At 44.1% G+C, this 24,725-nt stretch overlaps 1 protein-coding gene across 7 annotated transcripts in view; it reads left to right on the forward strand.

Annotated features, from left to right (window-relative positions):
• The first annotated feature begins 11,015 nt into the window (after positions 1-11,015).
• sntg1 (syntrophin, gamma 1) overlaps positions 11,016-24,725 on the forward strand; it is a 649,505-nt gene continuing 635,795 nt past the window's right edge. For 2 of the 7 annotated variants that reach the window (XM_038809322.1, XM_038809321.1), the window contains exon 1: positions 11,023-11,705. The gene's annotated coding sequence lies outside the window, so the exon portion shown is untranslated. Of the gene's footprint in view, positions 11,706-24,725 lie in introns of all 7 variants that reach the window. The other 5 variants (XR_005462061.1, XM_038809320.1, XR_005462062.1 and 2 more) reach the window with 4 other exon arrangements.

The following is a 24,725-nucleotide window of genomic DNA, read 5'->3' on the forward strand; positions in this document are numbered from 1 at the left end:
GGGTTAGGTGGATTGGCCATGCTAAATTGTCCCTTAGTTCCCAAGGTTGGTGGGGTTACAGGGTTGCAGCGGAATGGGCAAAGATAAGGTACTCTGTCAGAAGGTCAATGCAGACTTGATAGGCTGAATGGCCTCCTGCATTGTAGGGATTCTATGATTCATAGGAATTCTATGAATACACCAGATCCCTCTGGATCTCAGAGCTCTACAAACTCTCAACATTAAGATAATAAGTTTCTCTTGCATTCTTCCTGCCAAAATGGACAATTTCATGCTTTCCCAAATTATATTCCATTTTCCAGATCTTTGCCCACTCATTAACTTATGTGTATCTTTTATAGCCTCCTTATGCCTTCTTCACAACTTACTTTCCAATCATCTTAGTGCCATCAGCAAATTTGGCAACGATCCCCGGAATCCCTTCATCCAAATCATTTATAAAATTGTAAATAGTTGAGGCCCCAGCATTGATCCCTGTGCTACACCGCTCATTATGTTTTCTATCCTGAAAAAGACCCATTTACGCCTACTCTCTGCTTCCTGTTAGCCAAGCAATCTTCCATCCATTCCAATATGTTACTTTAAATATCATGAGCTTTTATTTTCTGATAATAACTTTTGATGTAGCATGTTATCAAATGGAAATGTGATATATCCACCAGTTCCACTTTACCCACGACACATGTTGCTTCCTCAATGAACTCCAATAAGTCAATTAAACGTGATTTCCCTTTCACAAATCTATGTTGACCCTGCATGATGGCTTTGAATTCATCCAAGTACCATGCTGTGGCTTCTTTACAAAAAGCTTCCAACATTTTCCCCAGAACAGATGTTAAGCTAACTATTTTCCAACTTCCTGGCTCCCACACTATGGAGCTACATTTGCTAACTTTCAATTTAATGGGATAGTCCCCGAATGCAGGGAGTTTTGAAAAATTAAAACCAATGCATCAACTACGTCATTCGATATTTGTTTAAGACCCCCTGGGGTGGAGTCCATCAGGACCCAGCGATTTGTCAGCCCATAGCTCCAACAATTTACTCGAGTGTAACCCCACTATTTGAAAAAGAAGGTAGAGAGAAAACAGAGAATTATCGATCAGTAGTGGGGAAAATTCTAGAATCCATTATTAAGGATTTAATTGCAGAGCACTTAGAAAACAATGGCAGGGTCAGACAATATCAGCATGATTTATAAAGGGAAAATCATCCTCAACAAATCTACTGGAATTCTTCAATGATGTAACTCGTAGAGTTGATTTGTCAGATCTTTGCCCACACACTGAACCTATCTATATATTTTTATAGCCTCAGTGGATGTGGTTTATTTGGACTTTCAGAAGGCTTTCGACAAAGTCCAACATGACAGATTAGTGTGCAAGTAAAAATGCATTGGGATTGGGGGTAGTGTACTGGGATGGATAGAAAACTGGCTGGCAGACAGGAAACAAAGAATAGGAATAGTGTATTTTTCCAAATAACAGGCAGTGCCTGGTGGAGTACCACAGGGATCTATGCTGGGAGCCCAACTATTAACAATATATATTAATGATTTAGATGAGGAAACAAAATGTAATATCTCCAAAACTGTAGATGACACAATGCTGGGTGTGAGAGCGAGCTGTGCAAAGGATGCAGAGATCCTTCAGAGTGATTTATACAAGTTGAGTGAGTAGGCAAATGAATGGCAGGTGCTGTATAATTTGGATAAATGTGAGGTTATTCACTTTGCTGGCAAAAAATGGGAAAACAGATTATTATCTGAATGGCCATAAATTAGGAGAGGGAAACATGCACAAGACCTGGGTGTCCTTGAATACCGGTTGTTGATGTCTGAGAACAGATCAAGTTGGTTAGGATTGTATTCACTGGAACTTGGAAAAATGGGGTGGGATCTCATAGAAACGTATAAAATTCTAACAGGACTACAGTAGCATAGTGGGCAGGGCAGTACAGTAGCATAGTGGTTAGCACAGTTGCTTCACAGCTCCAGGGTCCCAGTTTCGATTCCCGGCTTCTGTCACTGTCTGTGCGGAATCTGCACGTCCTTCCTGTGCCTGCATGGGTTTCCTCCGGATGCTCCAGTTTCCTCCCACAGTCCAAAGATGTTCAGGTTAGATGGATTGGCCATGGTAAATTGCCCTTAGTGTCCAAAAAAGATGAGGTGGGGTTACAGGGGTAGGGTGGAGGCATGGGCTTAAGTAGGGTGCTCTTTCCAAGAGCTGGTGCAGACTCGATGGGCCAAATATCCTCCTTCTGCACTGTGAATTCTATGATTCTATGACGAGACAGGGTAGATGCAAAAAGGATGTTCCCGAAGGTGTAGGTGTCCAGAACCAGGGTCCACAGTCTGGGCATACAGGGTAGACCATTTAGGACTGAGACGAGGAAAGACTTCTTCACCCAGAGGGACGCAAAACACTTTGGGCGGGATTTTCCAGTCCACCAGCTGTATTTTCCTGCGTGGCACACCCTCGCCAGCAGTGTGATCCCTCGTTCTGCCAGCTGGCCAATGGGATTTCCCATTATGGTCACCCCATGCCATTGGGAAACCCGCAGGCATGGGTGCCCTGCCAGTGGAGCAGAGGATCATGCCGATGGAGAATTCCACTGCTTTCAAGAAGCAGCAAAGGGGATCAAAGGATAAGTGGAGATGGCAGGATCAAGCTATTGAGCTGGATGATCAGCCGTGATCATAATGAATGCTGGAACAGGTTTGAAGGGCTGAATGGCCTCCTCCTGCTCCTATTTTCTATGTTTCTTTTTTCTACCACTTTTCTGTTTATTGCTGTTTCTGGGATGTTATTTTTAGCCTCTATAGTGAAGACTGATGCAAAATACCTGTTTAATTCACCTGCCAGTTTCTTGCTTTTTCATTATCAATTCCCCAGACTCACTTTCTATAGGACCAAAGCTCACTTTGTTAACTCATTTCCTTTAAAAATATTTTTAGAAACGATCTATTTTTATATTTCTAGATAGCTTTCTCTTGTACTCGAGTTTTTCGCTCTTTACCAATCTTTTCACTATCCTTAGCTATTCCTTATATTTGGTCCAGGCTCCTGACTCCCCACTTATCTTTGCACAATTAGATGGTTTTCTTTACGTTTGATACTATCTTTAAACTTTCTAGCTAATCACGGATGGTGCTCTTGGACTTTCCCTTACTCATTGGAATATATCCATTCTGTGTGCTCTGAAATATCTCCTTAAATGTCTGCCACCGCATCGCGATTGATTTGTCCCCTAATCTACTTTGCAAATTCACTTTAACAAACTCTGCTTTCATGCCCTCATAATTCCCTTTAAAAACATACTCTTGGACCCATTCCTCCCTCCCTCAAACTAAATGTAAATTAAATGATATTACGGCCACTGTTATTTAGGAGCATCTTTACTCTGCGATCATTAATTAATCCCATCTCATTGCATAATATCAAGTCTAGTATAACCTGTACTCTTGTTGGCTCCAGAACATGTTGTTCTAAGAACATTTCCTGGAAACATTCCATGAATTCCTCATCTAAGCTACCTTTGCCCATCTGACTTTTCTGGTCGAAATGTAGATTAAAATCTCACATGATAATCTCCCTTGTCTTTCTGCCCAGGTCCGATTATTTCTTCCTTTATACTCCATCCTACCATGTGGTTACTATTAGCGGGCCTCCATACATCTCCCACGAGTGACTTCTTGCCTTTCCCATTTCTCGTCTCTACCTGAACCATTTCCATATCCTGGCTTTCTGAATTTAGGTCATCCCTCTCTATTGTGCCAATATCATAATTAACTAACAAACAGAGGCACTGTCCACGATTTCCTTGCTTGCTATCCTTTCTATATGTCCTCTACCCTATAATATTTGGGCCCCAATCCATGCCCTCCTGCAGCCATTGCTATCAGGTCATACTTATTCATTTCTATGTATGCTCTCAGTTCATCTGTTTTGTTTAGAATGCTTTTTGCATGCCCCTTATCCTCCAAATCATCCAAACCTTTCCCCCACTGCTTAGTTTAAAATGCTATCTCTTTCCCTAGTTATGTGGCTTGTATGAATACTGGTCTCAGCACAGTTCAGGTGTAAGCCTTCCCAATGGTACGAATCCCATTTTCCCCAGTACTGTTACCAGTGCACAATGCACCATAACTCACTTCTCCCAGACCAGTAATTCATCTCCCTAATCTGAATTGTATTATGCCAATTTGCATATGCTCAGGTAATAATCCAGATGTTAAGGCCTTTGAGGTTCTGCTTCTTAATCTATTTCTTTAACTGTGCCATCTCCTCATCCTGATGATGCAGGCCATCCTTCCTTGTCCTGCCTACGTCGTTGGTACCTTTGTAGGCTATGGTGAATGAATTCACCCCCTCTCACTGCATGTTCCTCTCCAGCCAAAACAGATGTTCCAAACATTGGCATTGGGCAGGCAACACAGGATCCTTCCTGATGATACCCTTATTTCCCCTTTCCATATTTTTTTGCTGTTATCGTAAAGGTAAAAAGACCCTGTTATGTACAGGCCCCCTAGCAGTAGTCAGGAGGTGGGGCAGAAAATAAATCAGGAAATAGAAAAGGCATGTAATAAAGGCAATAAAATTTACAACAATCATGGGGGATTTCAATATGCAGTTGGATTGGGAAAATCAGGTTGGTAGTGGATCCCAAGAAAATGAATTTGTGGAATGTCTAAGAGATGCTTTTTTTTGGAGCAGCTTGTGGCAGAGCCGACAAGGGAACAGGCAATTCTAGATTTGGTGATGTGTAATTAGGCAGACTTGATTAGGGAATTTAAGGTGAAGGAACCCTTAGGGATCCAATATGATAGAATTTACCCTGCAGTTTGAGAGGGAGAAGCTGCGGTCAGATGTAATGGTATTACAATTAAATAAGAGTAACTACAAAGACATGAGGACAGAGCTGGCCAGAGTTGATTGGAAAAGGGGCCCAGCAGGGAAGACAGTGGAACAGCAATGGCAGGAGCTTTTGGGGGCTATTCGGGAGGCGCTACAGAAATTCATCCCAAGGAGGAAGAAACATGCTAAGGGGAGGACAAAGCATCCATGGCTGACAAGGGAAGTCAAGGACAGCATAAAAGCTGAAGAAAAAGAATGCAAAGTGGCGAGGATCAGCGGGATGCCAGAGGATTGGCAAGCCTTTAAAAACAAGCAGAGGACAACTACAAAAGCAATAAGTGGGGAGAAGATGAAGTATGAGTGCAAGCTTGCTCGAAATATAAAGGAAGATAGGAAAAGTTTTTTTTCAATATATAAAAGGTAAGAGCGAGGCAAAAATAGACATTGGACCACTGGAAAATGTGGCTGGGAAAGTAATAATAGGAAAAAAGAAATGGCAGATGAACTGAATAGTTACTTTGCATCAGTCTTCATGTGAAAATTAGGAATTCAAAAAGTTGGAGCATTGTACACTGTGCTAGTTTTGAGCAACAGACCTCAGACTCTGTGGCACCTGAAAAATGGGTTGGGATTTGGAACAATTGGTTGGCTGGTGGCGAATGAATTGGCCAAAAGAGTATTCTGCCTGGTAACAGGTGGTGATTGGATCCTGCCTGAGTGGGATGAGTGGGACATTCTCCCCTTGACTGCTTGCGTTCCCTCTGAGTGCTCAGGTTTCCTCGTACTATCCAAAGATGTGCAGGTTAGATGGATTGGTCATGCTAAATTGCCCCTTAGTGTCCAAAGGTTCGGTGGAGTTATGGGTATAGGGTTGGAGAGTGGGCTCTTTCGGAGGGTTGGTGCAGACTTGATGGGTTGAATGGCCTTTTTCTGTACTGTAGGGATCCTATGATTTCCAGAGACCTAAGGAAAGCTGAGTTCAGGCCTGGACACACAGAGAAAAGGAGCTGCTCTCTCTCCCTTGTGTTTTGTCCAGAAATGCTGTGATCTGCTGTATTTCAGAAACTGGAGGGACCTGAATGAATCTACAATGAAAACAATTACAGACTGGAAAACAGAAATCTCAATCTGAAAGCTTGGTTTAAAGAACAGTGGGTGGGATTCTCTGATCCTGAGGCTAAGTGTTGACGCCGTCATAACGCCGTCGCATTTCTCGACGGCGTCAACATGGCCTCAGGAGCAGAAATTCTGACCCCTACAGGGGGCCAGCATGGCACTGGAGTGACCCACGCCGTTCCAGCTGCCGATCCCCGGCATCAGATGGGCGCCGTGGGTCTGCGCATGTACAGTGGCACCGGCGCCAATGCGTGCATGTGCAGTTGGACTGGCACCAATGCGTGCATGCGCAGTAGCTCCCTTCTCCACGCTGGCCCCACGCAGCACGGCGTAGGGCTACAAGGGCCGGTGCAGAACAAAAGAGGCCCCTAGCCCGAGAGGCCGGCCCGCCAATGGTGGGCCCCGATCATGGCCCAGGGCAAAGCGGAGCCCCCCCCCCCCCCCGGGGTCAGATCCCCTCCCCCATTGGGCCTTCTCCGGATGCATTCACGCCACGGTCCTGCCGGGTAAGAGCAGGTGTGAACGGCGCCAGCCGGACTCGGCTTTTTTGGCGTTGCCACTCGGCCCATCCCAGGCCGAGAATCGTCGGGGGTGGCCCCATAGAGCGGCCCCCGACCGGCGGATTGCCGAGCGCACCGGTGCCACTGGTGCCGACTCTCTCCGGAGAATCAGCAGACCGGCATCGGGGTGGTGTGGCACAATTTGCGCCAGTCTCAGCAATTCTCTGGCCCAACCCCGGGGTGAGAGAATCCCGTCCAGTGTGCAACAAACAACCACCGGAAACAAAGACTTTTCAACATTATTTTTAAACTCCTCTCCTCCCCTCTGTGTTTGTTTATCTTGAGTGTATATAGAGAGCGGGGCAAGTTAAAGTGGGGGTTTAGGAATTAGATCAGTGTTCTTCAAACTTTTTTTCTGGGGACCCATTTTTACCAACCGGCCAACCATCGGGACCCAACCCGGCCGACCTTCATGATCCATGCCAGCCGACCTGAGCAACCCACCATTTTCTCTTACCTTGTGTGCTGCTGATAAAAATGGAGGAAATGGTTTTGGGTCCCTTTGGTCCTCGTACCTGCTCCTCCAATGGAACCTGTTGGATGAAGGTGAAGCCTTCCAGTGTTGGAAAGTATGGAGTCTCCATCTGTCCAAAGTTCTGAATTTTTTCCTGTAAAGCTTTATCAAACAAAACCCCCCGAACTTGTAAAAAAATAAAATGAATAAAATAAATGAAAAAAAAAATTAAATGAATAAAATAAATGAATAAAATGAATAACCCCCCCGAACTTGTAAAAAAAAATGAATAAAATAAATGAATAAAATAAATAAAAAACCCTGAAATTGTAAAACAAAAAGCTGTGACAGTTTAAAAAAAGAGCGGCCGCACTGCACATGCGCGCCCAATCATCGGCGTGCATGCGCATAGTTTTGTGCATGAGCGACAATGATCGTGCAAGCATGCGCAATGCGGCTGAATTTATTTTATATGTTTGCGGCCATTTTAAAGGCCGCTTGCAGCTGCGTTATTAAAAGCCAGCTGTTGCGTGGGAATTTGCGCGATCGGGAGCACCGCAAAGGACGGCTCCATGATCCTCCCGACACCCATCCGCGACCCACCTGCGGGTCGCGCCCCCGAGTTTGAAGAACACAATTAGATAATAGTTAACCAGTTGTATTTGCTACATATTATATTATGGTTCTTGTTAGAAATAAAAAGTAATTGTGTTTAAATTTATAAACCTGTTAATTGTAATTATCGAGCAGCCAATGGCCAAAGACCTCAGGTATATGTCTAAGAATTATTGGTTAATTCAATTGTGTTGTGACTCCAGGTCAAGGGGGACTGGAATTGACAGTGCCCAGGGTGTTGTAACAGAATGGTGTCAATCCCTCTGACTTTGCTGTCACCTACTACTATCTGTTCTATTACCATGACCATTGCTGCCCCTATTTGAATTTCTGCCTGTACCATGGCCAGTTAGTGCATCAATGCTGCAACCCCATTCTCATCCAAACAAGCTGAGAAATCCTCAAACATATTGCACAATTGCAAAGGCCAAGGATCCTGCACTCCTGTTCGCTATATCCTCGTACCTGCCTCAATTGCAGCCACACTCTCCTGTCCCTGACCACTGATCAAATCAGAAAACCATATCCTAAGTGGCATGGCCAGCTCCTGGAATAAAGTGTACAGGCACCTTTCCCCCCCGTGATGTGCCACAATGTCTGCAGCTCGGCTTCCAGCTCACTAACTTGGAGCTAAAGTTTCTGCAGCCTCAACACTTACTGCAGAAACGTATACCCTGGATCGCACAGCTGCAATCACAGACAGGCCAGCACCTACCCTACCATCTCCTACATATGTTAATCAATTAATATTTGCTAATTAATTAATTTATGGGCCTGTATCTTCCTCAGTGTGGCAATCCCTGGTAGATTGCCACTCTGGATGGATTTACCTAGGTTGAAATTCCAAAGCTCCTGTCTCGAAGCTTCCTCCCACAGGCTGGGTGAGACAAAAGCAGCAAAGTGTGACACTGGCTGCAACAGCGCAGAGTAACTGGGATGCACAGGAAAATACATGTCCTCTTTTTATGGCACTAGCAGCTGTAAAGGAGGTGTTTAAAGGGACAATTTAAAGGGAGAAGGTAACTACAGTTCAGACATCGGGGGAGAGACCCGGTGAGGAGGCTGTCGGCCTGGGCGAGGGGGAAGGGGGGGTTTGAGAGTCATAACGGGAAAGGGGAGGGATGTTGTACCAAGAAAGGGGAAGTGTTGTACCAGGAAAGCAGGGCGGTCAGGGGTCAGACGAGGGGGCAGGGGTCTGGGGTTAGACCAGAAAAGCGTGGGTCAGACTATGAGGGGGGGGGGGGGGGAGTGAGATCATATTGCGGGGGTTGAGTTGGAACAGGAGGGTTGGATTAGGGGGGGGGGGGGGGGGGGGGGGGAGTCTGGTTGGACTGAGAGAGGGGTTCAGACTGGGAGGGGGGATGCTCAGTGGGTTGTATTGGTGGGGATGGAGGGTCAGGCTTTTGGATCAGGCAGGATGAGTGCTGATTGTGGTGGTGTGGGGGTCCCCTGTGTTGGTGTGGGTGTGAAGATTGTTCTGTGCGGGACGTTCTATGTTTTTAAAATAGTTATCTGGAGTTTGATGTATTTTGTTTTCCTTCTCACTCTTTCAGAGTAGCTTTCAGGGTAAAACAGGCAGAACTATCCAAAATCAGCAATTTAAATTGCTTCTGACAGATGGTTCGCGGGCCAGTGCAATTGTCCGGAGGAACTCAGCTTTTGGACAATTGCTGGTGAACTCTTACGTGGGAACTTCCCAGAGGCATTCCAAAGCCAGAGGCATTGATTCCCCTAAATGTGATGCTTCGGAACAAGGAAGTTATGGGCCATTATTGTGTAAACCATACCTGAGGCATCTTGTACACCGTTCAGGATCACCACATTCATGTTCACGTAATTGGGAAACTTTTCAAAACCTTCCCATCAGGTTTCATTAACATTTAGTTACTGCAGAGGTGAACTATAATGCATTCTCAGAACAAAATTGTTACTCAATACAATCTGAGTTTCCAGAATTTGCAGCTCAATTTTAGATTATCCTGTGCTGGGGAAATTAAGTTTGAAATACATTATTGTAATTTATGCAAACTTTTTATAGAGATGGCATTATTAAAGTCAGATAACTGACCTCTTCAATAATGGTGCAATGTAATCTCCTCCAATATAATAGTTAAAAAGGGCTTAAATAGGATCAGGAAATTCGAACAGCTCTCAAAATGTCGAACAAACAACATTGATAAACGGGAACGTCAAAACTTTAGACTTACGTAGCCATTAATGAGCTAATTTCGAGCGAATGTTACAATATTTCAACTACCTCGTGGCACATGTTTGAGGAATAAATGGACAGTTAATTAAAACATTTGTTGATGTCTGTGTGGAGTCTGCATGTTCTCCTCATGTCTGTGTGGGTTTCCTCCGGGTGCTCCGGTTTCCTCCCACAGTCTAAAGATGTGCAGGTTAGATGGATTGTCCATGCTAAATTGCCCTAGTGTACAAAAAGGATGGGCGTGGTTACTGGGTTATGGGGATAGGGTGGAGGTATGGTCTTAAGTAGGGTGCTCTTTGCAAGGGCCAGTACAGACTCGATGGGCCGAATGGCCTCCTTCTGCACTGTAAATTCTATGATTCTATGAAGGTAGGCTCCTTCATTATCCATTTCAAGGAAATATTGACTTCATTTATTTTGAATGGACATGTCTCAGCAATGGTTTGAAAGCTTCCAATGATCTGTGTACTACCTGTGCATTACCTAATAATGATGCCAAATGTCAGGATGTCATTCCTATTTCTTAATGAAAGCAACATTGAGATTTGAAAGACTTCTGAACTCGTGGTTTACCGAGATCTTCAAATGAGGAAACTCTCGTGGCGATATTGCAAATCCGTGGGGATAACTTCAACATTACCTCTGTCCACCGGAGGGAGAGAGGGCGCTGTTGAAAGCTGGATGAAAGCAGAAGCTGCAACTTTCCACATGGTCATATCGCCTTGGAAAGGTAATGGGGGAAACATACCACTTTAAGAAGAGTGGCTTCAGCGAGATATGTGTACGATCTCCTTGGACACATAAAAACCTGGTACAATAATACCCTGAGTCAATATGTCCCCCCCCCCCCCCCCCCCCCCCCACCCAGAGAGATTGCCTCACGGAGGAGTCAATCTGTTGTCTTGTATTTGGCAATGCTGCAACATTCATTATTTCCCTTCCAACTGAAGGAGCACGTCAATGCCAGTTATCTTTGTAAGTCTGAAGCAGTGCGTTGCATTCTAATTACTTCGCATTTTATATTTTTCATGAAATGATTACAGTTTGATTCAGATGCACTGGCTGCCACTTAACATGTAATTTTGCATGGATCCTTTGCTGGTTTCCTCTTTAATTTGGTGTTAAAAGGACCCCCCTCCCGCCCCCCCCCCCCCCCCCCCCCCCCGTTCTCACCAGCCCTTGCATTGACAGAGGCGGCCAGACGGTGCGATTGCAATACAGCCGCTCTGGCAAACGCTGCGACACTGACATCGCTTCAGCTCAGCCTTGTGCTGCTGTGTACTGAGAGCCAGCGCTGAGTGGCGGTGTCACATCACTCTGCAGCCTCAACCAGCCATCTCATTCATAGAAGTCTTTGCTGATTCACTGCTTCGTGCAGTCACACGGGGGTTGGGAGACACACAGAGGACAACACACGCACACACTCTCTCTCCACAGCAGCTCCGATCGCAGCCGTCAGGTGGTCCCCACACCATGGGGAAAGACAAGTTGTGAGACTCTCCCATCTTGCTGAATGTAAGCGTCTGCCTCTGTTCGCAAAGTGAAACTAATCGGACTGCAGCAAGGTCTATCTCGTCGCTGGGTTTTGGCGTTGGGGGGATTGCCCGGAGGAAATGTGACAGAGCTTTTCATTCAGGCAACATCGTCCTGGGTGAGGTTGGAGCCCACGGCTGGCCAGAGGAGCCGAAGGAGGTTCTCAGTTAGTATGATTTAGGCACATCTGGGCGAGGCTAACAGCCAGAGTGACTGTGCCCCTAAGTTACCACTGACCGTCCGTGTCCGGGGATGGACTTCGGGAGCTGGAGTGGGAAGCTCGGAGTCTGATCCAGGTACGGGCTTGGAGTTGTGTGTGGGGACCCAGTGTACCAGAGCGACACCTGTTACCAACACATCAGGTAAGCTGCTTCTACTGACACCACTGCTGTACTTCAGCCGCCTTTTGAGTGCCCGAGTCGCTGTGAGAAATAATGTGCGAACGGTGTTTAGTGTTGAAATTGAAAGAGCCCCTTTACCTCTCGCCCCCAAATTCACCAAGGCGGGGGGGGGGGTACCCAGAGAAACCCCCAACCCAGAGAAACCCCCCCTACCCAGAAACCCCCCCTACCCAGAGAATCCCCTCCTACCAAGAGAAACCCCCTACCCAGAGAAACCCCAACCCAGAGAAACCCCCTACCCAGAGAAACAGCCCCTACCCAGAGAAACCCCCCTACCCAGAGAAACCCCCTACCCAGAGAACACCCCTACCCAGAGAAATGCCCCCTATCCAGAGAATCCCCCCTACCCAGAGAAATGCCCCCTATCCAGAGAAACCCCCTACCCAGAGAAACCGCCCCTACTCAGAGAACCCCCCTACCCAGAGAACCCCCCCTACCCAGAGAAAAGCCCCCTACCCAGAGAAACCCCCCTGCCCAGAGAAACCCCCCCTACCCAGAGAAACCCCCCTACCCAGAGAAACCCCCCTACCTAGAGAACCCCCTACCCAGAGAACCCCCCCCCCTACCCAGAGAACCCCCCCCTACCCAGAGAAACCCCCTACCCAGAGAAAGACTACTTCACCAACCATTTGAGAAGAACCTCGATACACAACGCTTGACTAGTGAATGTCAAACTTTTCACTGGGGGGACGACAAATGTGTGGGCAACACATTCTCACGGAAATACACTGCAACTTGAGATTGCCACCCTCGGTGTGTTTAACAGAAATGAAGGGGGGCTAGATGATGGACATTAATTTGAACATGTCCCGCGTTTACAATGTTGTTTGGAATAGTCACTTTTCTCCTGATGGCGGAACAGAGAATTCTCACATGTGTGGATTGAGCACGAACCTGCATGATGTTCACTGTCTATGTTTAAACACACGAGTATTGATTTGGAAACGTTGTCTGCAGAAAGCCAGCTGGAATGAATGGATTATATAATACAGACTAGACTGCAGCGCTGAATTGGACCGGTCACCACAGTGCTCCTGCTGATTGGTGGATTTGCCAATGATTTAGGTTAACCCAGAGTTTTTCTGAGAAATGTGGTCCAGGGAATCATTGGGAACGATTTGCACTTGTGGCAGAGGTGCATTAGGACACTTGCTGTGATTCTGGACATGTTCCAGCTATTCCTCTGACTGGGCACGGTGGAGAATGCACGCGGACACGTGGGGCGTGAAAAAGTCAAAGTGTTAAGAATAGCAAAGTGCAAAGGGCGTTAGACACAGATCGTTGTTTGTCTGTTTTCGATTACGATAGATTGCGGATTCGCTGCTGTCCCTGTCTGCTTGTTGATTGGGATCAGTTAATAGTGTGTGGAGCGACATTGCCACCATTCAAACCGCTCCCCGTGTTGCTCACTACAAAGGGGGAGGTGGGACATCCGCATCTCTTGATTAGTTCGTTTGCCTCTGTCATTCTTTATGAAGGGTTGGTGTTGCTGGTGTATAGTTTAGAAAGGACATGGTCTGAAGACAGAATGAGGTACAGTCTTGAACATTAATGAATGCGAATGTTTCCGACATTAAAGAGCGGAGGGAGCTGGTCGCTGGTTTGACGGCTCGAGGATATTTTCCCTTTATGAAGCTACGCCATCCTTTTCTGAAACTTCACTATACTTATCACTTTTCTGACTGTGTTCGCCAGGTCCTCAGCTAACATGGACGAGGAGGCGACAAGGAGTCACTTTCCCCGTCTCCCCATCTAAAATTCTGCCCATGCACAAAATATACTTTAGAATTGTATTTAGTCCTCGGAATCCTAGTCAATCAGTCAGATAATGGTTGGTCTGTACCTGAATTACATTTGATCTGGAATTCCGTGCCAAACAACAATCTGTCCCTCTCCAATTACCTCACATTCACAATTATTTGGAGGGGTGAATTCCATATTCCCACGACTAGAAAGTGCTTCATTGCTTTCACTCCTGAATGGTTTTCACTCTAATTTTAAAATAATAACCTTTGACCCAGGCTCAGCAGAGGCAGCAGTTCCTCTGTATCTGAGAAGCGGAGACATTTCAACACCCAGAGACTAGTGAACCTGTGGAATTTACAACCACAGAAAGCAGTGGAGGGCAAAACATTGTATGCTTTCAAGAAACGGTTACAAGCAGCTTTTGGGGCTTAACAGGATCAAAGGATATGGTGAAAAGCAGGAACAGGTTACTGAATTGGATGAGCAGCAATGATCATAATGAATGGTGGAGCAGGCTCGATGGGCTGAATGGCCTCCTCCTGCTCCTATCTTCTATGTTGTCATGTATTAACACCACCTGAGTCTCTCATTCATTTTTTGCACCTTTATTAGATCATCCTTCAACTTTGTAAACTCAAGTGAATATAGCTTAAATGTATCCAACAGTGCCCACCATTTAACTCATTAAACCTCAGTATTACTCCAGTAAATTTGTGTTGGCCAAGTCAAGGGGTTGGTTTAGCACACTGGACTAAATTGCTGGCTTTTAAAGCAGACCAAGGCAGGCCAGCAGCACGGTTCAATTCCCTGTACCAGCCTCCCTGAACAGGCGCCGGAATGTGGCGACTAGGGGCTTTTCACAGTAACTTCATTGAAGCCTACTCGTGACAATAAGCGATTTTCAAAATGTCAATTGCCAGTACAGGCCAGAACTGACATCAGTGCAGGAGTTCTATTGAGGTTCTGTAAAACTGAAGTATTGCTTCTTTACTTTTGAATTTCAGTCAATTTGAGATAAATGCCACCATTCCATTACCTTTTTTGTGTATGTGCACTAATTTTGTGGGGTATTTTTACATGGAATTCTTTGCTTCTCTAACGCTAATAGTCACTCATTTTTGAAAGGGAATATTCCTATTTGTCTTTCTTGTATCCAAAGTGGAAGACCTCAGACTTCCACACATTGAACTCCATTTATCACAATTATATCCATTTACTTAAACTGTCCCTATCACTTTGTCACTTTCTGCTCTGACTTACGTAATTTATTTTGCTGTTAATGTAGAACACCAGTAGGCAGATACAATTCAATGTAAAAAATGAAAAGCTGGAAGTAAGAAAGGACTTAATGTGTCTCTTAACTTGTTAATATAGCCAAAAACATAGCTTGATCCTGCAAGTAACCAATAAAGTAAATTACCTGGTATTTTGGAACAGGAGAGCCTTTATTGAGTTATTTTAGGTTTCAAATTTAATTTTGAAGGATCTCTTATATTAGCTAATTGAACTCATATTGGGCAGCGTTTTCATTATTTTCTTTGTACATTTCCAGTTATCAGTTAAAAGTATTGGAGTTGCTAATAAGGTGTTTGACTAGGCAAGGGCATGTGAAGGTGGGCAGTCATGTGATAAAGCCTCCAGGAATATATCCAATCTGAGCCGGCAAACATAATAGTTCCAGAGTTTTCCTCACCTGCCTGATAGATGATACTCAGTCTCTGCATTATAGAATCAGTACTGATATTGATATATATATATACACATATATATATATGCTTTATCTATATCCGCATATCCTACAGTCATGGTCCACCTTGAAACGGTTCTCAAGATTGGCGTACACTGATTTTCATGTGTGATTCTCATTTTATAGACCATGTTGTTTCCTAATCCTCTGACATTAGCGAAGAGCCCTCTTGTACCCCTTGAGATATTTCAGTTACTAATAATAATCTTTATCAGTGTCATAAGTAGGCTTACATTAACACTGCAGGGGCTGGTTTAGCACACTGGGCTAAATCGCTGGCTTTTAAAGCAGACCAAGGCAGGCGGTTCAATTCCTGTACCAGCCTCCCCGAATAGGCACCGGAATGTGGTGACTAGGGGCTTTTCACAGTAACTTCATTGAAGCCTACTTGTGACAATAAGCGATTTTCATTTTAAGGGGCTGGTTTAGCACACTGGGCTAAATCGCTGGCTTTTAAAGCAGACCACGGCAGTTCAGCAGCACGGTTCAATTCCCGTACCGGCCTCCCGAATAGGCGCCAGAATGTGGTGACTAGGGGCTTTTCACAGTAACTTAATTGAAGCCTACTCGTGACAATAAGCGATTTTCATTTCATTTTCATTTCACTTTTCAGTGAAGTTATTGTGAAAATCCCCTAGTCGCCACACTCTGGCGCCTGTTTGGGTACACTGAGGGAGAATTCAGAATGTCCAAATCACCGAACAAACATGTCTACTTGTGGGATGAAACTGGAGCACCCGGAGGAAACCCGCACAGACACGGGGGGAACGTGTCGATTCCGTACAGGCAGTGACCAAGCCGTGAATCGTACCTGGGTCCCTGATGCTGTGAAACAACAGTGCTAACCACTGTGTTACTGTGCTGTCCTTTAACCACATGATCAGATCAGAAACTAGTATGCACACAGCACTTTGACCACAACACTGTTTAGCTTTAAAATGATTACTTCAGATTTAGAAATGGTAATTTCACAAAACTCTATTCCCAGCTATTGTTGCCAATGATTTTCTAGCTACTAGAATCATGAATTAGAAACTGAAGGGGAATGATTGTTCCAATGGTCATCAACTGATGGCCCACGTTCATGTCATTAGCTAAGTTTTCAAGGAATTTTTATCATGGAAAAACAAACAGTAGATCCCAGTCATTCACCCATACCTATAGCTCCCCTTTTGAATTGGCAAATCTCAACAACGTCTGCGATATTGTGCTGGACGGAGAAATTCAAAGGCAATCATTGTAATAGGAAGTGAAATAGGAGAATGTGTGTATGATTTTAACATTTGAAGTCAATTAATAGCTTCTCATAATGAGAACTCATTCATCAAAGAGCTGTAAGAAATGCAATTAGAATGTCAAGAGCATCTTATTTGAAAATATGTAATTAAAATCCATACACATAATTTTTGATAAAATGTTGATTGTGATCGTAAAAATATTTGCTTTCAACATTAAGGTACATAAAGCAATGGGTGACTTGTTATTTATTTATTTTTTACCTACTGTGATAAACTGCAGTTTAGTCACAAATTAACTATCATTAAATGCATTTCATTTGCAGTTATCTGCAGGAAATAAATTACAAAGCACTAATTCAATAACAAACAATCTAATACTGCAGCTTAATGTAGGTTATTTAACAGGTGAATAATAAGGCACGGTATGATGCTGAATTGTATGGAGAGCTCTATTCACTTGACTGCCCACCGTAATATTTTTATCTATCTGCAAATACACTTTAAATTTCTTAAATATGAATTTTCAAGCAATGAGGGAACATTTCACCGTGTGATATGCACAACAGCATTTTATATTTAAAACTACTTCTAATGTTAATGAAACCTCCAAAATGGATACTGAGCAGTAGTAGAACAAAATAACCAAGAGGCCTTTAAAGAATCAGCAACATTTTTGGTGTCTAGTATCAGGAGACTTCACTCCATATTTTTGTAAGGAACAGCTACTGCGTGTCTTTGATAAGTATGATAAGTATGTACCTGTCAGGCAGGGAGGAAGTTGTCGAGCAAGGGAACTGTGGTTTACTAAGGAAGTTGAAGCACTTGTCAAGAGGAAGAAGAAGGCTTATGTTAGGATGAGACATGAAGGCTCAGTTAGGGCACTTGAGAGTTACAAGTTAGCCAGGAAGGACCTAAAGGGAGAGTTAAGAAGAGCGAGGAGAGGACACGAAAAGTCATTGGCGGATAGGATCAAGGAAAACCCTAAGGCTTTCTATAGGTATATCAGGAACAAAAGAATGACGAGAGTAAGATTAGGGCCAATCAAGGATAGTAGTGGAAAGTTGTGTGTGGAATCAGAGGAGATAGGGGAAGCGTTAAATGGATATTTTTCGTCAGTGTTTACACTGGAGAAAGACAATGTTGTCGAGGAGAATACTCAGGTACAGTTGACCAGGCTAGATGGGATTCAGGTTCACAAGGAGGAGGTGTTAGCAATTTTGGAAAGTGTAAAAATAGATAAGTCCCCTGGGCCAGATGGGATTTATCCTAGGATTCTCTGGGAAGCCAGGGAGGAGATTGCAGAGCCTTTGTCCTTGATCTTTATGTCGTCTTTGTCGACAGGAATAGTGCCGGAAGACTGGAGGATAGAAAATGTTGTCCCCTTGTTCAAGAAGGGGAGTAGAGACAACCCTGGTAATTATAGACCTGTGAGCCTTACTTCGGTTGTGGGTAAAATGTTGGAAAAGGTTATAAGAGATAGGGTTTATAATCATCTTGAAAAGAACAAGTTTATTAGCGATACTCAACACGGTTTTGTGAAGGGTAGGCCATGCCTCACAAACCTTATTGAGTTTTTTGAGAAGGTGATCAAACAGGTGGATGAGGGTAAAGCAGTTGATGTGGTGTATATGGATTTCAGTAAGGCGTTTGATAAGGTTCCACACGGTAGGCTATTGCAGAAAATACGGAAGTATGGGATTGAAGGCGATTTAGCGGTTTGGATCAGTAATTGGCTAGTTGAAAGAAGACAGAGGATGGTGGTTGATGGCAAATGTTCATCCTGGAGTTCAGTTACTAGTGGTGTCCCGCAAGGATCTGTTTTGGTGCCACTGCTGTTTGTCATTTTTATAAATGACCTGGAAGAGGGTGTAGAAGGATGGGTTAGTAAATTTGCAGATGACACGAAGGTCGGTGGAGTTGTGGATAGTGCTGAAGGATGTTATAGGATACAGAGGGACATAGATAAGCTGCAGAGCTGGGCTGAGAGGTGGCAGATGGAGTTTAATGCGGAAAAGTGTGAGGTGGTTCACTTTGGAAGGAGTAACAGGAATGCAGAGTACTGGGCTAATGGCAAGATTCTTGGTAGTGTAGATGAACAGAGAGATCTCGGCATCCAGGTACATAAATCCCTGAAAGTTGCCACCCAGGTTAATAGGGCTGTTAAGAAGGCATATGGTGTGCTAGCCTTTATCAGTAGGGGGATTGAGTTTCGGAGCCACAAGGTCATGCTGCAGCTGTACATAACTCTGGTGCGGCCGCTCCTGGAGTACTGTGTGCAGTTCTGGTCACCACATTATAGGAAGGATGTGGAAGCTTTGGAAAGGGTTCAGAGGAGATTTACTAGGATGTTGCCTGGTATGGAGGGAAGGTCTTACGAGGAAAGGCTCAGGGACTTGAGGTTGTATTCGTTAGAGAGGAGAAGGCTGAGAGGTGACTTAATAGAGACATATAAGATAGTCAGAGGGTTAGATACGGTGGACAGTGAGAGTCTCTTTCCTCGGATGGTGATGACCAACACGAGGGGACATAGCTTTAAATTGAGAGGTGGTAGATATAGGACAGATGTCAGAGGCAGTTTCTTTACTCAGAGAGTAGTAGGGGTGTGGAACGCCCTGCCTGCAACAGTAGGAGACTCGCCAACTTTAAGGGCATTTAAGTGGTCACTGGATAGACATATGGATGAAAATGGAATAGTGTAGGTCAGATAGGCTTCAGATGGTTTCACAGGTCGACGCAACATCGAGGGCTGAAGGGCCCGTACTGCGCTGTAATGTTCTATGTTCTATGTTCTAATAGTAGACTCGCCAAATTTAAGGGCATTTAAGTGGTCACTGGATAGACATATGGATGAAAATGGAATAGTGTAGGTCAGATAGGCTTCAGATGGTTTCACGGGTCGGCACAACATCGAGGGCCGAAGGGCCCGTACTGCGCTGTAATGTTCCATGTTCTATGTTCTATTAGCATGGTTAATTTTTAAAAAATCTTTAGAACTGGACAATGGCAGTAAATCTCTGAAACCATAGCTGGCAATGATTCACACAAAAGGAATTTCTGGCTTTCAGACAGCATAAACCTTGTCACCCCAAAAGATGTGCTAATGTCCCCTCACATTCCAAGGAAATGTATATAGTCCCTTAACATTTCTAAGGCAAAGCCCTGGCCAATGGAGACGATCAGTCCACCAAGACAAAAGGATTGAAACATCTGTTGAACTGATTAATGGGTGAAACTTTAACAGTCCCAAGAATCTAGACAAGGAATATGCATCCTTTTTCTAAACGAAGGTGGAGAAGTTGGAGACTTGTCACATGACATACCCTGATCCAAGCTGTTAGAACCTTGGGGAATGGAAAAAAGGCAGACTGTCATTTTCTATTTCACAAGCAGCAGCTCAAAAAGACCTCTGTCCATGTTTTTGAAAACCTGATTCCACCGATCCTATCATGGAAGACATCTCGATTGGAAAAGTGGGATTATGTAGCATCAACCTGCTGGCTCTGTGAAAGACTCCATGGAACTTTCATTCTGAACTCCAGACTTACGTGAAACAATAGTTCTTATCTTCTCTGTGGTCTTTGCCCTGTACCTCTTTATGCACCTTACCCCTCTTTTATTGTAAAAATATATCGGAGGCTATGTAGCAACACCGTCTCCCACATTTTGAACGTGTGCAAAATAAAATAACACTTTTACTCATCTTAGATTGAATTAGCTGTGGAGTTATCAATGGAGAATTAGATCACACCAAAAATGAGGGATGGGAAAAATATGCCACCACATAAAAAGAGGGCAATAAGAAAACACTTTCTGTTTACAGATGGGAGGTGAGAGGAGAAATCAGGGCTGTTTAAATGAAACCCTCCCCTGTATGTAACGCTCGGCATGAAAGTTACAAAGAGTAGAACTGAGATGACTGAAGGTATTAATATGAATGATAGTGATACGGAAACCAGAATCATAACACTAAAAATACGCAGTTCAGTTGGCGATCTGGAGGAGGTTAAGTGGTATGATAGGATGAGGTCATATAGAAAATTAAAACTTTTAAAAAAAAATTTAGAGTACCCAATCAATTTTTTCCAATTAAGGGGCAATTTAGTATGGCCAATCCACCTACCCTGCACATCTTTGGGTTGTGGGGGCGAAACCCACACAAACACGGGGAGAATGTGCAAACTCCACACGGACAGTTACCCAGAGCCGGGATCGAATCTGGGACCTCGGCGTCGTGAGGCTGCAGCACTAACCCACTGAACCACCGTGCTGCCCCTAGTAATTTAAAACTTGAGGGTATGAATGCAACATGGGTGGGTTAGCCCTGTTGCCTCATGGCGCCGAGGTCCCAGGTTCGATCCCGGCTCTGGGTCACTGTCCGTGTGGAGTTTGCACATTCTCCCCGTGTTTGCATGGGTTTCGCCCCCACAACCCAAAAATGTGCAAAGATAGGTGGATTGAACACGCTAAATTGCCCCTTAATTGGAAAAAAAAATGAATTGGGTACACTAAATTTATTTTTAAAAATGAATGCAATATGGGAAAGTAAGGCAGTCAATGTTGGTGAGGATAGGAGTAATAGACAAATTAAACTTATTACAGGGCAAAATTCAGGAAAGAAAATTATTGGTAATTTACACTTTGATTGCAGAATGGTCAGGAGGATGGTGGGAAGGGCAAGCAGTTGTTAGATTTGGAAACAAGGGAAGTATGGATAAGGGTTCAGCAGCAGTGCACTAAAATAGGTGATGTTGTGGAGATTGAAGTAAGCAAAGTTGGTGGATAGGGTGTCAGGCTTACAGTTCAGCTAAGTGTTATGGACAAGGAGGTGAGCCAAATTGAACTCCTTTATTTTACTTGCCATCTGTCCATAAGCGGAGTTGTTTTAATTTTTAATGAAATGTGGTGATTCCCCAAACCGTCTGTGTGCTGAACTTTAAAAAAAAGATATATTTTTTATTAGATTTTTAAATTTTTTACAAATATCTCAAAACAGAAAAAATGAAAAGAAAGTAATTAACAATACAAAACAGATACAATACAGAACAAGAAGTATTGCAAATATAGGAAGAAACAGGACAGGATAAATTTAGAACAGTATACTTAAGGAACTAGTACCTCCAGTTTTGATACCGGAACAATCTAATAACAGATTACAGATTGAGTGGGAAAGTAGGATAAGGACATATAAGTACTAAAGGATTACAATACAGGGCGCATACCTTCATTTATGTGAGATCAAGACATACAATGCAATATACAATACAATATGGCTCATGGAAAACCCAACAGGAAAAAGTCAGACAAGGTGGAGCCTAAAAATTTAAGATCAGGGTCCCACACTCTATGGAATGCATCAGATTTAGAATGGATCACAGATGTCACGAATTCCATAGGAATACATTCCATAACTAATGTATGCCAGTTTTGAATTGAAGGATGCTTGTCATTAATCCAGGGGCATAGGATATACTTAAATGCTGCAAAAGTCAGGATGTTGCACAACATTTCCTCACTAATATTTGTAACTCTCCCATTTGGAAGACCCAGAATTAGGAACATAGGATTAATTTCTAAAGCCATGTCAAAGATCTTATCCAGCTATTCTGACTACACCATGGGGAGGGGGTGGTGTAGTGGTATTGTCATTGGACTAGTATTCCTGAGACCTAGGGTAATGCTCTGGGGTCCTGGGTTCGAATCCCACCATGGCAGATGGTGAAACCTGAATTCAATAAAAATCTGGAATTAAAAGTCTAATGATGACCATGAAACCATTGCCGATTGTCATAAAAATCCACCTGGTTCACTAATGTCCTTACCCGGTCTGGCCTACATGTGACTCCGGACCCACACAGCAATGCAGTTGACTCTTAACTGTCCCCCACTGAAATGGCCTAGCAAGCCTCTCAGTTCAAGGACAAATAGGAGGCAATAAATTAGGGATGGGCCAGTGGGCATCACATCTCAAGAATGTATTAAAAAAAGACCAATAGGATTGAATCTTAACACAGGCCCCTATGCAGTGTATATAATTGCCCTCAACTACCAGGCACTTTAGGCACATTGGGGCTATAACAGGATCAATCTGTGTCTAAGTCTAGGTGTAATATGTATCTTGAATTGAGTCTCCTCAATGTTATTGCAAACAGAAATTTTACTGGCAAAATCCCATATAGTACCCCATGTTTCCTCATCAATGTTAATTACCAAATCTGTTTGCCAAGACTGCAGGGTACCCAATGTACTAACGCAGGGTCTAGAACACAGGGTATCGTAAAACCTGCTGATTAACTGTTTAGGCTCTCCAGAAATCTGGACTTTTTCCACCAGGGAAATGTAATAGTCAAGATGTAAGGCTGTCTTATTCAGGATAAAGTCTCGAAGTTGTAAATACTGAAAAAGGGAGTGTCTCAGGATTTCAAATTGTTGGTGTAGTTGCTCAAAGGATGACAAGGAAGCATCTCTGAACATGGATCCCAGCCTATGAATGCCTCTATCTCTCCATGTACTAAATCCATGATCCATAAGACCAGGTGAGGAGTCCTGATTGCCTTGATGGGAGAGGGAGCGGAAGTCAGTTTGGATTTTCCTTCTAATTCATGGCCAAATCTCCATGCTCCAGGAGTATTAATAATAATGGGATTATCACATTTTGCAGAGCCAGCCTTAATGTCTCCATAAAATACCAAGACCTGCAAACGTTAAGCCGACTGGTCAGCTTTAATATCAAGCCAAATGGAGGCAGGGTCCTTCCTAACTCAATCCTTTATGAACATGAGGTGAGAAACCAATTGATACTGCCTCATGTTCGGAACTCCCCTCCCCTCCCCTCCCCTCGATAGAGGGAGGTCTATCCCTCAACCCTCTCACCAATATACCTTCGACTTTGTAAAAAATGTTCTTATAACCAGAGAAGGCACAAAATCTATCCACCACACCGATGATAGTGGGAACCAAGACGTCTGACTTCAACAAAAACAGCAACACTACATCCGCATAATCTTGGCTGGTTATCTCCACATTCCCGCTCTGATTTTAGGGGATCCCGCCTAATAGCCTTCACCAAGGGCTTTTTGACCAGCGCGATTAACAAAGAAGATAAGGGGCAGCCCTGCCTGGTCCCTCTCTGCAGCCCAGAATTCTCAGACCTATCGCCATTCAAGAGCACTGCCATCACAGGCTCCATTTAACATAGTCCTCATCCATCCTCAATCTCCGCAACACCAGATAATTCCATTCAACCTGATCAAAGGCTTTCTCTGCATCCAAGGAGATCACCGGCCCATCCAGGGCCCGCTTCTCAAAGGCCTGAATCACATTCAACAATCTCCTAACATTATTACTGGAGGACCTGTCCTCAATGAACCTAGTTTGATAATCCTGAATAATTGTCAGGAGGATACCCTCCAACTGTTTCGCCAGTACCTTAGGCAACAATTTCACATCACCATTCAAAAGAGAGATTGGCATTTGCAAGACACATTCCTCTGGATCTTTATCTGTTTTCAAAATCAGTGAGATGTTAGCCTCCCAAAGTATCAGTGACCACAGTCCTGTCTCAAAATTAGGGGGGGGGGGGTGCGTGCCATGGTGGTATTGTCATTGGACTGGTAATCCAGAGACCCAGGGTAATGCTCTGGGGATCTGGGTTCAAATCCCAACAGGGCAGATGGTGGAATTTCAATTCAGTAAAAATCTTGAATTAAAGTTCTAATAATGACCATGAGACCATTGTCAATTGTCCTAAAAACCCATTTGGTTCACTAGTGTCCTTCAGGAAAGGAAATCTACCATCCTTACATGGTCTGCCCTACATGTGACTCCAGACCACAGCAAAGCGGTTGATTCTTAAATCCCCTCAGGGATGGGCAATAAATTCTGGCCTAGACAGTGACGCCCACATCTCATGAAGGAACAAAGAGAAAAAAAGTGACAGTACATGTCCACCAATGGTTCCATCAGCAGACCCCAAAACCCCCTGTAAATGCACACCCAAAATCATCTGAGCTCTTGCCCGGTTGAAGGTCCCTAATAGCCTCAGCCACCTTGTCTTTAGAAATAGGAGCATTACAGGTCAAGCACTGGTCCTAGCAGGGCTGGTTTAGCACAGGGCTAAATCGCTGGCTTTTAAAGCAGACCAAGGGAGGCCAGCAGCAAGGTTCAATTCCTGTATCAGCCTCCCCAAACAGGTACTGGAATGTGGCGACTAGAGGCCTTTCACAGTAACTTCATTTGAAGCCTACTTGTGAC

This window comes from Scyliorhinus canicula, chromosome 10 (genome assembly GCF_902713615.1).
Source record: "Scyliorhinus canicula chromosome 10, sScyCan1.1, whole genome shotgun sequence".
NCBI classification, from domain to species: Eukaryota; Metazoa; Chordata; class Chondrichthyes; order Carcharhiniformes; family Scyliorhinidae; genus Scyliorhinus; species Scyliorhinus canicula.